General features: G+C 50.2%; 1 protein-coding gene across 2 annotated transcripts in view; it reads left to right on the top strand.

Annotated features, from left to right (window-relative positions):
- The first annotated feature begins 12,742 nt into the window (after positions 1-12,742).
- Positions 12,743-15,204, top strand: part of LOC116074310 (core histone macro-H2A.2) — a 49,153-nt gene continuing 46,691 nt past the window's right edge. Inside the window, exon 1 of one of the 2 annotated variants that reach the window (XM_031346721.1) lies at positions 12,743-13,202. The gene's annotated coding sequence lies outside the window, so the exon portion shown is untranslated. Of the gene's footprint in view, positions 13,203-14,362; positions 14,384-15,204 lie in introns of those variants that run through there. The other variant, XM_031346722.1, reaches the window with a different exon arrangement.

Raw genomic sequence — 15,204 nt, 5'->3', positions numbered from 1 at the left:
AAAGGATATTATTCCCCTCCATGAACAATTAAGATCCTAAAGTCCACAGCTCTGAGCAAGAAAATACAGGTTTAACATCAATCATGCCCACCGTTCAAACTGTAGCGACCTGAGCGACTTTGCCTGTTCCCAGCTTTAAAAAAACAAGAGAGATTAACAAGATTGATTGATGACCAGTGTTTCCCCAGCCATAAGATATTTTCAAAAGCCGTATTTATTCTTTAAAGTGATTGCTGAGCCGAACGTTTCATTCACAACCTCAGACCCCTGGACCGCTCTTAAGAGTGACGGTAGCTGATATATTGATTAAATTAACAGGGCAGCCAGGCCGGTACACTTCCGTCCAGTGGTTTCCATCCGTCGGTCCATATCCCTGTCTGTATGCCTGCCTGTTTGTGTGAGACTGATTTCTCCGGGGAGAAGAAAAACACAAACGTCCCTACCCCAGGAAGGGAACCCAGCACAAACAGGTAAGGATTGTACCTAAGTCCAATTTTGATGAGCCGATGTGTTTTTTGGTGGGGTCAGTAACAGGAGTATGGGTGACAGATTACTTACAAGACCAGGGGTGACTCAAGAGCAGCTGCATCAAACAGAAAGCCCGGCCAACACGGGTGGCAGCTCAGGAGAGCCTGGAGCTCTCTGCACAACTCGCGGGGCGAAGCTCCACCGGTCAGAGAAATCTCTCTGCAACCCAACTGGTCAGTATCTCTTCCACCCGGCTTCCCAGCAGTAGCGCGCTGTTTTTAGCCCCACCCCCACGCCCCAAGGATTGGCTCCTAGACACAGTCACGTGGCTGTTTGCCCGCTGACTTTCCCCAGCCTCCGCCTCCCTCTTCGAGGAAATCTTTCAATTTGGAGGAAGCCATTACACAACTGATGGTGTCTTTGCTTGCTTATGTAGCCCAGGCTGGCCTTCAACTCAATTTGGAGCCAAAGACAACTTTTAACTTCTGATTCTCCTCTACCTCCTACATCCTGTGGTTTTTGTTTTTGTTTTTGTTTTTCGAGACAGAGTTTCTCTGTGTAGCCCTGGCTGTCCTGGAACTCACTCTGTAGACCAGGCTGGCCTCGAACTCAGAGATCCGCCTGCCTCTGCCTCCCAAGTGCTGGGATTAAAGGCGTGCACCACCACTGCCCAGCTTGTTTTTGTTTTTGTTTTTATTTTTTTCCTCCTACATCCTGTGATTACAGCTGTGCACCACCTTGCCCAGTTAATTTGCTGAGGATCAAAAATCAAACCCAGGAGCTTCATGTATGCTGGCCAAGCAGTCTCCCAACTGAGCTACATTTGCCCTGATGATACCGGTGGGGAATCTCAGCTTTCTTCAAAAGAGATCAGAAACGCAAAAGAAGTCATCTGGATGTCCTTGTGCACTTCCGTATGCCAACTTAAATATATAAATACATAGATACACGAATATAGAAATAGCTACAGGGGCATGGTCCTAGCAGAAGAGGCAGAGCTTAATAGATCCTAGAGAAGTAAAAACTGACCGCCAAGTGTGTGTGTGTGTCGTGCACTGGATCAGAACTAATGAGGAGAAGTAAAGGTCTCCTCAATTCAAAGATGATGTATTAAATTGTGAAAAAGAAAAAAACAGGTTTGAATCAGTGTGTGGTCCCAGCACTGGAGAGGTGCAGGCAGGACGGTCAGCAGGTTGGTTTTTGTTTTTTGTAGGCAGGGTTTCTCTGTATAGCCCTGGCTGTCCTGGAACTTGCTCTGTAGACCACGCTAGCCTTGAACTCAGAGATCTGCCAGCCTCTGCCTCCAGAGTGCTGGGATTAAAAGCATGTGCCACCACTGCCTGGCTGAGAATCAGCATTTTGAGGTCAGCCTTAGCTACACAACCAGTTTAAGCCACCCTCAGCTACATATCTAATTTAAGGCCCACCTTAGTTTAGCTACATGACCAGTTTGAGGCTGCCTCAAGACATATGAGCTCTGTCTCAAACTAAAAGGAAGGAGAGAGAATGAAAGGAAGATTTTAAAGATCAGAACTGATGAAGATTTTTTGTTGTTGTTGTTTTGTTTTTTATGTTTTTCGAGACAGGGTTTCTCTGTATAGCTCTGGCTGTCCTGGAACTCACTCTGTAGACCAGGCTGGCCTCGAACTCAGAAATCCTCCTGCCTCTGCCTCCCAAGTGCTGGAATTAAAGGCGTGCGCCACCAACGCCTGGCAAGTTATTTTTTAAATAGATGACTTGGGGCTAGTGAGGTGGCTCAGTGGCTAAAGGGGCTTGCCATCAAACATGATGACCCAAGTTAAATAAATCCCTGGAACACACACGGTGGAAGGAGAGAACGGACTCTCTCAAGTCAACCTGAGACATCCACATGAGAAGTATTGCACCTGTACCCACACATACACACACACATACACCAAACACACAAATGTCACTCACTGATATATGAAGTAAAACAAATGACTTGCGGATCGCTTTCCAGTAGATGCAACAGGACAGGAGCCTCCGTACACAATTAACTTCCTTTTCCTGTGTTAAAGCAGGTTGAGGGCCCTATCATACAGTAGAACTATTTCAGCTGAATGTTTCTGTTGATAGCTTGGGGTCCATTTCATTTTAACAGGTGACTTTCCAGGTATGTCACTAGGAGGCAACTAGAGGCAGTCATTTTGTCCCTATGCCAGGGAGTTAGTTTCCTTCTGACTTACCACCCCAGCCTTTTGTAGATGATGAAGGACGGCGGTGCTCGCTTCTGTAATTTCTTCCTACTGAGATTAGGATGTCAGGATTGTCCAGGACGGGTGAAACGACCGACCGACCGACCGACCGGAAGAGGATTCAGACAATGGGGCACTCGCCAGACGCATCTGGTTCACTGACCCCGCTGAAGAGACAGGAAGCAGTCACATTGGCTGAACTGGTCCAAATCAGCTTTCAACAAGCCCAGGGCTCGCAGCAGCTCATTCCTGGATGGTGTTTGCCAGCAGAGAGGAAAATCTGTCGGAACAGATCCAGACTAGTACAAGTTTAGGAACTTAAAGGAAAACCATACATTAGGCCCATTGTGTCCTGGCAGCTGGGGGAGGAGGAGCCAAAGAAGAGAGAGATCATGCACCCAGGAACAGGCGGGACTTAGACTGTCCTACCTCGCTTCTGTTTGACCTGGGATAGGTGAATTCAAATCCTAGGACTCCCTCACTTTCCTGAAGCTTACACAAACGTGTTTATTCTCAAGAAGAGATAAGTTTTAGACGTATCGTCATTACTGTTGTCGGTCCTGAAATCCACATTGTAGAAAACGCAGCTCACAGGCCACACCATCCCTCCAATCCCAGCCACCTTGGAAAGCTCTGTCTCTCTGCCCCCAAGAAACACTATATAAATCCTGTCTGCAGCTCGGTTCTCGGCTGCTTCTCACCTTTGAGTCCCGGGGAAAGCTTTGGGTTGAAATCATGTGCATTTTTTCCACTGTCCAAAGAGCTGGACATCTAGACTGGACAGAGATGTCTTAAGCATGACAAGAAGCACCCTTAAGCCTATATTCAGAAGACAGCAAGAGGATATTTAAAATCTTGAGCTTGTGACTGATAATAGCAGCCAGGGCTTTACCGGCTTACACAGAACCCCATTGATCAATGGTAGAACTCTGAACCTTCAAAACAGAGTGGGAAGAACCCTGGGACGTTTCTTTCATTGCCTTACGTTACTGCCTTGTACCTTTACAACTTGCATTTACAATACCTTAGAACACCAGCTTTCACAACCTCAGTCCTTTCCTTAGACCCTCTGAACTTACTTAAGTTTTTTACTTTTTAAATCCTGAGCTCTGGCCATTAAAGCAGCCACGGCGAGCGGCATCAGCGGTGGTGGGTGGTGATGGCAGAGAACAATACCAATCGACACAGAACACAGAAAGCTCACGTTCTCAAAGGAGACCAGCCAGATAGCCGCTATCATTCGTATATTCAACTAAGCCTGACCCACTTCTGTCTCGGCTCCTGCGTCTGCCACAAGACTTAAAGACACACCAGTAAAACACAGATCCATCCGTAGTCACAAAACAGACAAAACTTTCCAAGTCACCATAACCAGGCAGTGGACATCTTCCTTCCTTCCTTGGGTGAGGTGAGAGGGTTTGGTAGCTGAATGCTGAGGCAGGGATGACAAGACAGGGATGGTGTTTGGCTATTGAGGGGTGTTAAGTGTCCCATACTCAGGGATGACCCAGGAGGCTGGCAAGGAAAAACGTGTGTCAGACCGAGCGATTCAAAGAAGAAGAAGGAGAGGAACATCTGGCAAGACTAGGGCCAAGTGGATGGAGGTAGCGGAGGAAATAGAGGCTCCCACTTTGGTTAGAAGATGCTTCCCAAGCAAGAGGATGGGACGAGTTGGTACCACTAGGAAGGGGTGGTCAAGGGGGGTACCCCTAAAGATTCAAGTAAGTGGCTGGGAAGTGGTGGCACACAGCTTTAATCCCAGCACTTGGGAGGCAGAGGAAGGTGGATGTCTGAGTTTGAGGCCAGCCTGGTCTACAGAGTGGGTTCCAGGACAGCCAGGGCTACACAGAGAAACCGTCTTGAAACAAACAAACAAACTAAAACAAACAAAAAGATTCAAGTAAGTGATGGGGTTTGATGAGGTTGGTAAGGTTGTCCCTCTACCCCAACAATAGGGAAATGAGAAGGGGAAGGTTGCTGGGCGGTGGTGGCACATGCCTTTAATCCCAGCACTTGGGAGGCAGAGGCAGGCGGATTTCTGGGTTTGAGGCCAGCCTGGTCTACAGAGTGAGTTCCAGGACAGCCAGGGCTACACAGAGAAACCCTGTCTCAAAAAAACAAACAAACAAACAAACAAACAAAAAAAAAAGCCAGTGCTAAAACTTCTGCCTGTGGAGTTAGGGGTCCCCTCTCTGGGTGTTTAAGTTTGGCTCTAATGTCAGGGAAACTCTGGGGGGGCAGGGCAGCATAAGGAGCTGTTTTCTGTCTGGGGTCTCAGCATGCAGACTGGCATATTGTAACAGGGTGTTTGTAAGGCGGTCTAGGAACTGAGATGGGTCTTTGTGTTTGTTCTGGACGAGCTCTTTGGCTTTTTTCATAATTTACTGCTTTAATGGGAGCCTTACAGAGACCAGTCAGGAGGCAAATTATAAATGGATCCCTAGCTAGTATATCCATCCCCTGGGGTATTGTAGTTCCATCCAGGGTCCCGTCAGACCACTTGGCCTCCACTGCATAGGCAGGACTAGTTTGGTGAATTTCATCTGGGTGTGCCCTAGCCTGTTCCTTGGGGAAAAGGTTATTGGTGAGAATCATAGGAATGTCATGACTGTTGAGCTTGTAAGACTGGGTAATATGTGCTGGAGAGATGGCGGCTCAGCAGTTAAGAGCACTGACTGTTCTTCTGGAGGTCCTGAGTTCAAATCTCAGCAACCACACCGTGGCTCACAACCATCTGTAATGAGAGCAGATACCTTCTTCTGATGTGTCTGAAAACAGCTACAGTGTACTTACATATAATAAATAAATAAATAAATAAATAAATAAATAAATAAATAAATCTTAAAAAAAAAAAAGGGACTGGGTAATATATTGGAATTCTTTAATGAAGGTGGAGGAACTAGCCTGTAAGACCCCAGTCTCTTTTCTATCTGAGAGTTTGCTTAAGAAGAAGCGGACATGTACCCTGAGCAGGCTGCCCACCTTGGCGACTTCCAGCAAAGGGAAAAACATGGCTCGGTGAGGCCAGATTAAGCCAGGTAGGCAGAGGCAGAGGGGATCCTATGACAGAGTGGGGGCAAGTAGCCGGAGGACCAAGGGCTCCAGTGGGCCGAAAGTGGCCGTCACAGAGGGTTGATTTAGACGGTCTGTTGCTGGGGAGGAAGAAGGGAAGCCGGCAGGGCTGGAGGAAGAGAAGGAGCTGAAGGTTGAGGCCAATATGGGAGCTGGGGGGAGGCTGGTGAGCTGGATTGAAAGTCGTGGAGGAATCATACAGTTCAGGCTTCGTGGCTAGGAGGGGCTGGGTTGGAGAACAGGGAGAACAGAGAGAGAGCTTGGATCAGAGGTAAGAGAAGGCATGGACAGAGGGACTCTCTTCCCATTTCCCCAATTGCTCGCCGGAGTTCTAAAGCTCCCAAATCATATTGGGATCTGGGCAGCCATTTGGATTGGTTATCTAAGGGATATTGAGGCTAAATCTGATTGTAGAAGTGAATCCGTTTGAGGTCCTTCAGGTCGGGTGCCAGAAAAAGAGGCATCCCAAGGGGGAGTGAGTTATAGATGACAGTTATAGGTAGATGAAAGATGTCCCCTGGATGAGAAGGACAAGGTAGGGGAGGTCAAAGGAAGACATCCTTGTCTTCGAGGGTATCCTTAGGACTCAGGGAGGACCAAACAAAGGCCAAGTCATTTAATGGGCCACCACGACGCATCAGGGTTCAGAGCTAACAGCCCAAGGAGACCCCACGCCTGGTATCAGGACTTTCGATGAGGCCCGAAGGCTTCTCAGAAGGTGATGAAAAACCTAGCTCAGGAACAAGGTCTCATCCACAAGGATGAGGAATGGGGCCCAATAGTATCATAAAAACTATGGGGCATAGGAAGCTGTGGACGCCAGGCATCTGGGGGCGAGGGGGGGCAGAAAAGAGAGTAGAAAGCAAAAGGTCAGGCTAGCCCTGCAGGAAGCTGCAGGATCGAAGTTCCAAGGGTGGGGATGATGATGACTGTGGGGACGTGGACCGTGCCACCAGACAGAAAACCTGGTAAGGTCAAACGGATTCAGGAACCCCGGCAATTCTCATAATTGAGAATGGTAGGCGTTTCAATCTACTCCTGACCAGGTTCCTATCCTGGAACATGTGATCATGATGCCCTATTGAGAGGACTGGGCCAATCCGACATGCCATAACATGACACCCCACGGAGGTGACTGTGACAACCAGTCTCCTAGGGATGACACCTGAAGTCCTTCCACATGCAGATGAGGCATCCCTTAACGTCTCAGACCAAACCGGTAGAAAGCATCGGCCTTTAGATTCCCAACCCACCCGGAAAATGTTTTTAAGGTTCTTATCCACAAGGAATAAAAGGCACGCGCTCTTTCACCAAAGATCATCTGAGAGTGCCTGTCTTATCGAGCTGTAATACTTCGGGGAAGAGTTTTCTCTCCTGAAGCTTTTGTCCCTTGATCTTCCTGCTCGGTGGCCTCAACCTTGGCCCCTAGCTGCCCTCTGTGTCTCCCTGCTCCCTGCGTATCGGACTCCAGGGCAATAGCAGCCTCGGAAAAGACCCAACAGCCCACCTTGTTCTGGCTTCCCCTCAGAGAGCTGTAACTCTTTGGCGGCTCCAGCCAGCTGGGGCAGAGGTCAACCACGCCTGGTACACAGACTGGCAGGTGACCACCTCCAAGAGTACCAGAGGAGTGCGGGAAGCTCAGTAGTCACTTCCTTGGATACAAAGAAGCCACTACGCTGACTGAAGGGCGAACTTTCCCAACTACCGCTGGTGGATGGAGTGAGGAGCTACGGAGGAGCCCAGTCAGTGAATTTGTTTGTAGGTGCACTGGAGATGAGGGATATAGTCCTAGTGGTGCTCTATGGTGGTTTGAATATGCTTAACCCAGGGAGTGGTACCATTAGCAGGTGTGGCCTTGTGGGAGGAAGTATGTCACTGTGGGTGTGGGCTTTGAGACTCTCCTCCTCCTAGCTGCCTGGAAGACAGTCTTTTTCCTGGCTACCTTTGAATCAAGATGTTCTACCATCTCTCAGCTCCTTCTCCACACATTTGCCTGGATTCTGGGATCCTTCCTGCCTTGATGACAATGGACTGAACCTCTGAACCTATAAGCCAGCCACCAATTAAATGTTTGCCTTGATGAGAGTTGCCTTGGTCCTGGTGTCTCTTCACAGCAATAAAACCCCAAGAGGGAGCACAGGCACAGGGAGAACCTCCCTCAGTCACTACACGGGTTTTTTTCCGGCACCTGGGTGTCTTGGCAATCGGGAGCCAAGCAAGTTGCAACGACAACAAACCTCACACAGACCTGTCGTGAAGAACAGAAGGGCAGCTGCCTCTGAACAGGAAAAGAGAGGGCTAAGGACTAGACAGGGGCGGGCTTTTACAGGGTCTTTGGTGTATGCACAGTGAGCTAGTGGAAAAGCGGGGCTTGGCTGAAAGTATCGCTTGACAGTTAACTCTGAAACATTTGTTTGGCTGTTAAACTATGGCGGGGGTTAACTCTGAAACATCGTTTGGCTGTTAAACTATGACGGGCAGGCAGGGATTTCCAAGTCTAAGGGCTACGGCTCATAGGGAAAAGGTATCCTGGAAGTATGAGCCAAGGAATATCACAAAGTCACACTGCACAACAAACCTCAAACAAAAGATTTTTTGGAGAGAGAGAGAGAAAAAAAATGAAAAAAGAACCAGAAAGGTGACTGCCTTTGCTCAGGTGAGAAGCAGCCGAGAACCGAGCTGCAGACAGGATTTATATAGTGTTTCTTGGGGCAGAGAGATGGAGCTTTCCAAGGTGGCCTGGGATTGGAGGGATTATGTGGCCTGATTGTGGAACAGACTCAGGGATTGGTGGGATTTTTTTTTTTTCTGTAGGCGGGAGCCTGGCCATTCTCTGAGTTGTCAGGGTGGGAGTGGGGGTTAGGAGGTTGCTGGGAATGGCCAACTTTAGGAAAGTCTGTGGGTGGTGGGGCCTGGCCCTAGGGGTTGGGAGCTGGCCACTCATGCCTCAAGGGGTCAGGCCTGGCCACCAGAGTAGTGTGGGAATGAAGCCTGGTGGTTGGAGGTCTCCAGAGTGGTGTCTACAAGAGCAGTCTCTGTGCCCGGCAGGGAAAACGCCCCCTGTCCCTTGGGTTGGCATGCATAGTCAACACCGAGTCTTGGAGCTCAGGGCTAAAGCCAGGGGCAGGGTGTTTTTCCCTTGGCTCTCTGTCCTACACATCTCAGTCATTAAATGGCCTCAACTCAGAATCAATACATGGATTCATCGCATCATACACACACAGGTCAAGGGTTAAGAAAATGTTCCCAGTGAAAACTGTCAGCAACCCACCTCCTACCATCATCACCTACTCTAGAGGGCACAAGTTGGGAGGGGTCCAAGAGACTGTCAATCAAGCGATCCACCTACAAAACTCCCTTGGCTTGAAGTTACTCCCCTGACGTCCTGTTAAGGTGGTAACTAAGTGTGAATCAGATGCTAACTCTGGCCTACTCTCTGCCTTAGATCATGGACCGCCCGGAAGAATCAAATGAGTTAGCATTAGTGCAGTGCACAGCTCAGGACAACTACCACGGAGCCTGTATGTATAAGCTTTCATTATTATTTATGACTCCACACCTTCCTTGACAGGAGACTCCCTGAGCTAGCCTGCCCTCTAGATTTAAATTTACAGTCCCATCAACAATTGATTGTCCTGTGGTTTTGTAGCAGTGGGTTTCTGGGGAGGAGGGCAGGGCAGAGTGAACCCAGGGCCTCAGGCAAGATAAGCAAGCATTCTACCACTGGGCCACATCCCTGTCTGTTGACTGTTTTAAATGTAACCTATTTATACCCTGTTGTGTGAAAGACTTTTCCTAGGGAGACACAATTCACACATACACACACACACACACACACACACACACACACACACGAGGGGTTGGGGCAGTAGGTATTCATCCCAGGAAGGGAACCCATCACAGATAAAAGTAACAATTACACCAAAGTCGCCTGGCGGTTGTGGCGCATGCCTTTAATCCCAGCACTTGGGTAGCAGAGGCAGGCGGATTTCTGAGTTCGAGGCCAGCCTGGTCTAGAGAGTGAGTTCCAGGACAGCCAGCACTACACAGGAGAAACCCTGTCTCGAAAAACCAACAATTACACCAAAGTCAAACTTGGCAAACCAATGAGCTTTTGTTGGGGCCACTCACAGGAGTACAGGTAAAGGGATACATATAGGACCTGACTCAAACGCAGCTACATTACCAAAAAGTCCACCCAACACCGGCGAACCCTCACAAAGGCTGCAACCCTAGAGCTCTCTGCCCAACTTGGAGGCAGCACCACAGGTCAGAGACATATCTCTGCAGAGTCTCCTGTCCCAAGGTTGTTCACCGTTTCTATAACCTTGAGGAGAGACACCTGGCTGAATCTTGGAAGTTTCAGCTTTTTCAGATGTGTCGGGTGACTCTCGGAGTCTGATGAGCCCCCTGCCCAGCACCCCCAGATCTGCCTTTGGAAAGAATGTTTCCCTTGGCAGGAAACTGCTCTAAACCATAAAAGTAGACACATCTCTGTGGTAGACTTCTGGTTCTGTGTTAAAAGCTCCAGATGATATGAGCTATTGAACTCCATCTGCACGTTGGAAGTTATATATCTGTCCCCTATATTTCCTGGGAACAGAGACTGTATTGGCTGGGCATCACCTCCTCATGCTATGAAAGCCTATGGTTTGCTGGGTGGCCTCGGATGCGCCATTGCATTTATTTGAGTTTTAATTTAGCTGCTAAACACAGCGCATTGTGGAGTTGATGACCGCCACGACACACACACACACACACACACACACACACACCCCGTGCATGCGGGCGCACTCCAAGTGCATCGTTTACAGCTGGTTCCCAACTTCCCACTTCTCAGCTTTCCCATGGCCTGAGAGCAATAGCATTCAGTAGAAGCCATTCCTGGAGTTTGGAATCTCCACTTTTGTTCCAGTGATATGCGGAGGTCCACATCTGTAGGATGCTGGGAGGGGTGAGGAGCCATTAGTCCCAGTCAGCCAAGTGAGCAGGACATGAAAGGTCACCAATGTACCACCGAGCACTGCGCTCAGCCTTAAGGTCTTATTCAGCTTGCACTGGGTTCACAGGGATGTAACCCCATCTTAAATGGGAGGATGGGAGGAGCCTCTGTATTTGCAGAAACTGCCAGAATGAAACGGGAGGTTCTTTTTTTCTTTTCTTTTTTTTTTCTTTTTCGAATCAGGGTTTCTCTGTATATCCTCGGCTGTCCTGAAACTCACTCTGTAGACCAGGCTGGCCTTAAACTCAGAAATCCGCCTGCCTCTGCCTCCCAAGTGCTGGGATTAAAGGCGTGCGGGTGGCACAAGTTTTAATCCCAGCACTCAGAAGGCAAAGGAAGGCAGACTTCTGTGGCTTTGAAGCCAGCCTGGTCTACATGTCAATCTCCAAGCCAGCCTGGTCGACATGTCAATCTCCAAGCCAGCCAGGGCTACATGGTCCTTGTCTCAAATATAAAAGGAAGAAAGGAAGAAAAAAAATGAAAGGAAATAAAAATTAATCACATTAAAATGTTTTTTTTTTTTGAAACAAGGTCTCCAGGCTGGCCTTGAACTCACAGAGGTCCACTTGCCTCTACTTCCCAAGTGCTAGGATTAAAGGCATGTGCACCATGCCTAGCCACATGTACCTCTTTTAGTAGAAATTACACAGAGTGTGACTATTATGTACCAATGAATAATTCATTACATTTCTGTGATGCTGGCTGACTGGGGCCTGGGAGTGATTGCCAAGTTCTCCTACAAGGTGCTAGAACTATCTTGAATGGTGGCCTTAAGGTGGATTGTTTTTTTGTTTTTTTTTTTTGTTTGTTTGTTTTTGGTTATGTATTTATTTATTTACTTTTAATAAGAACGATGGGCACTCCCTCCAAGGACGTGCAGAGATGCCACCAGGCGACATTTCAAGCAGCCATTTGAAATCCTTTAAACACACTGCAAAGAGGACTGTGTCCTGTGTGGGCTTCTGGCCTGGCAAGGCTTTCCAAGACAAAAGACAGAGGGGGTCATCCACAGAAAGCATCAAGGGTTTATGCAGGAGACTCAAGGCTGGCTGTCTTCTCTCTCATACTGGGGGGGTGGGGGGGGTTACAGCCACCAAAGATATGTTTTACTGCAGAATGAACCGTGCATGGTTTGCAGGGAGACCAGAAGAGATGGCTGGTTCTCAGCATAAGACTCAAGCTTAAAATACACATTCTCAATGGAAAGCACTGACTCTAAATGCCAGCTGCCGGCTCGATAAAATGGCGAGGGTGGTTGGGTAGTTAACTAGTCTCCACCCAGGCAATCACAGGCCTTCCGTGACCCTCAAAATCCCCCCACTGCGTACATAGAAGCAAGTACAGTTTGTGGTAGCAAACACACACGCAAAAGGTCACAGGTTTGGGCAACGTCCATTCGGTCAATGCTGAAGGTTTCGGCTTCACATATTTTTTTTACAGAGATCAAAAGGTTCCCTCTCAGGGTCCTCTGATTCACCCAGGAGGAATTGAGGCAACATGGATGGTCCATTCAAGTTAATGCTTACGGTGACTGGCCCTAGAGCCATGTGCCCTTGACAGACTACACAGTACAAAAGAGAGCGTGGTTTTTCATCAGGGGCCAAGCAACTTAACTACACATGCCCAGTGTCACCTGATACTATCCACTGCACCGCCATCACAATGAATTTTCCAGAAACTAATAAAAAATTGCTTCTTCAGACACTCTCTCTTTGTGCTTAACCTCAATAACCGTTGGGAGATGGCAAATTAAAGCAACTCTATTTTTAAAGGATGCCGGGGCACACGGTCTTCATCCACCAAGATGCACATCTGGATCTCCATCACTACATCGTGAATCACCAGAATAAATTCTCGGTTCCTTTGGCGCCGTGCGCGACACAGTAACTTGTTTGGTAATATTTTCAGACCAGGGCTGCATCCAACGTGGCTTTTTTTTTTTTTTCCCCTGTTCACCTCATCCCGTAAAACGGGCAGATGAACGCCCACACCTCTTTCGCCCAGCAAAGGTGGGTCGAGCTATCTGGAGCCCGTGGCTGGTGACCACAAGTCCTCCGTGCCGGGCTCTAGGGAAGCGGGGTCCTCGCAGCCAACAGCTCCGCGAGGCGCAGGCCCGGTGGTTCCACTGCAGAAGGACAATAGCTCATCAAGCCCCACGAAAGCCCCCGGACCCGTCGCGGAGCCTGGGCTGGCGGGGGATGAGGCTGAGCGACTCCTCCTAGAGGTGGTTATGTGGAGAAGGAGCAATCCCTTCTCCCTCCTCCTCCTCCCCCCGCTACTATCCGCGGCCCGGAGAACTGCCGCTTGCCGCCATTGACACGCACAGATACAACCCCAAGAAAGGCAGGGTCCTGCCCGGCACCGGCGGCAAGCGGGCCGAACCTGCGGCCGGGATTGGCGCGCACTAGGCCACCGGGCGCCCGGAGCCCGCGGTGCAGCACCAGGTGAGCCCGCCATGTCTGTGGCATCATTGTTTCGGGGGGCGCCGGGGGTCTGGAAACAAAACCCTCTTGCCCGGGTAGTGCAGGGGCCAAAGGGAGCCACGGCGCCTCCCCGCTGCAGCCCTGCGGGCGCACCCCGGTCACCGACCCACCTCTGCCACAGAAATTAATAAATCGATCTGCCCAACTTGCTTCCTCGGGAGATAAAAAGGGGGGGGGGGGTGCCGAAGACGCCGAGCGATGCCCGCCGCTGGCGAGGGGCCGGGGGCAACCTGGGCCAAGCAGGGAAGATGTAGAGATGCGGGGTCCCGCGGTCGGGCTGGCGGTGCCGGGAGCCCTGGGCTTCGAGGATGCGGAGCTCGGGGCGCGGGGGAGGGAGGAGGGAGGCGCCCGGGCGCCGAGGGGACCGGGAGGGGGACGCTGGCTCGCAAGGGCCGTGGGCGCGCGACCGGGGCCTCCGGGGTGCCGAGCTGGGCGCGGGGCTGACAATGGAGGAGGACGCAGAGACGCCGGGGCGGCGCGGAGCCGGGATGCTGCGGACGCCGCGGCGGAGGAGGAGGACGCGGGGGCCGAGCACTCCCCTCGGGTTCCCTTTCCGGGGCGATCGGTGCTTCCACCGGCAAATGGCGGCCCTGAGCGGCTCGCCCTCCCGGTCCCTGCTGCTTAATTTGCGCGGGAAAATAACAATAATAATAGTAACCATATCAAGAAAGAAGGGGATCAAAGTCAAGTCAGGAAAAGGCGGCAGCCGCGGCAGCGGATAGGAGTCACTCCTGCCTCCCCGGTTGCCAGAGCGCCATCCAGGTGCACCGCTTTCTAGCCCAGCTAGCCTAGGATGGCTCCCCAGAGTGGCTTTCCACGCCTTTCCTCAGGGGGGCGCCCTCAGCTCCTGCCCTCTTTGTTCCTCTCAACAAAGGCCAAAGGGGCATCGAACACCACCCTCGCCCCCCAACGCCAATTGAGCCTCCTTCTTCAGGAGCTCAGCCTTACTGATTGTGCCTGGGCTTCAAATGAGCCGCTGGGTGGGCCTGATTTAGACCCGGCCATTACTGCAGCATTTGGGCCGTAGTTCTTTTGGGGTGAGGGAAATGGGAAAGGGGCCAGTGGGAAAAAAAAAAACAAAGAGTGGACGGATTCATCGGGAACTGGTCTCGGGTAGCCCAGACTGGAAAGCAGTTCTCCAGGTAAGCTGGCACACCTAGCTTCAGGGGAAATCACAGTGAGAGGCCATACACCCCAGGGCGAGATCAATCCTATGGAGAACAGTAGTCCTGGTGCCATCGTCTGTTTTCGTTGAATTAACTGTTCAGTGGGGGGTGGGGAGGAGGAAACCTTACTCAGAGTAAAACGTCTTTGCTTAGGTCGTCTCAAAACAAATTAAACTGTGCGGGGGGTCCTCAGCCCGCTCCTTCTGCCAGACTGAAAGCTGTCCCACTTTACACCACAGAGAACTCTCACAAGTAAATGCTCAGAACTCCAGGACCCGCAGACGGTGCCTTGGGAGTTTTCAGAAATATTGAAATGCAAGAACTCAAATATTGGAATCCCGCTGTAGGAAATTGTATCTTAATAAAATAACTCATATCAGCAAGATCTCTTTCCTTGCATCCAAATTCCCTCTTAAAATCCTGTCTTCCTCTCCTCCAGTTTGTCCTACCCTAACCGTGGCTCTGCCTTACCTGGATCCGCTCTTCTTAGCCTTTAGATGGGATTCACAGTTTCTGCCATTTCAGAACTCCATGAAAAAAAAAAAAAAAAAAAAACTTACTTACCTCTGTGGATCCAGAAAGATTCTGACACTATCCGTATTTTTCCTTGACACCGGGGCTTGTGGGGTGCCTATGTCCTGCTGTGCCACAGAAAGCCGGACCCCCTGCTGACTAGGACCTGAGACAACCAAACTGTTTTCTCTGCCTCCTGCCAGGGAAGCAGGAGGTGAATTCTATGGCAGACAGCTTTAAATGGAAGAGATCAACACCCACAGAGAGGCCCCTGCCCAGAAAAA

The sequence above is a fragment of the Mastomys coucha genome, unplaced genomic scaffold (genome assembly GCF_008632895.1).
Source record: "Mastomys coucha isolate ucsf_1 unplaced genomic scaffold, UCSF_Mcou_1 pScaffold3, whole genome shotgun sequence".
Lineage (NCBI taxonomy): Eukaryota > Metazoa > Chordata > Mammalia > Rodentia > Muridae > Mastomys > Mastomys coucha.
This window is presented reverse-complemented; position numbering and strand designations above follow the sequence as displayed.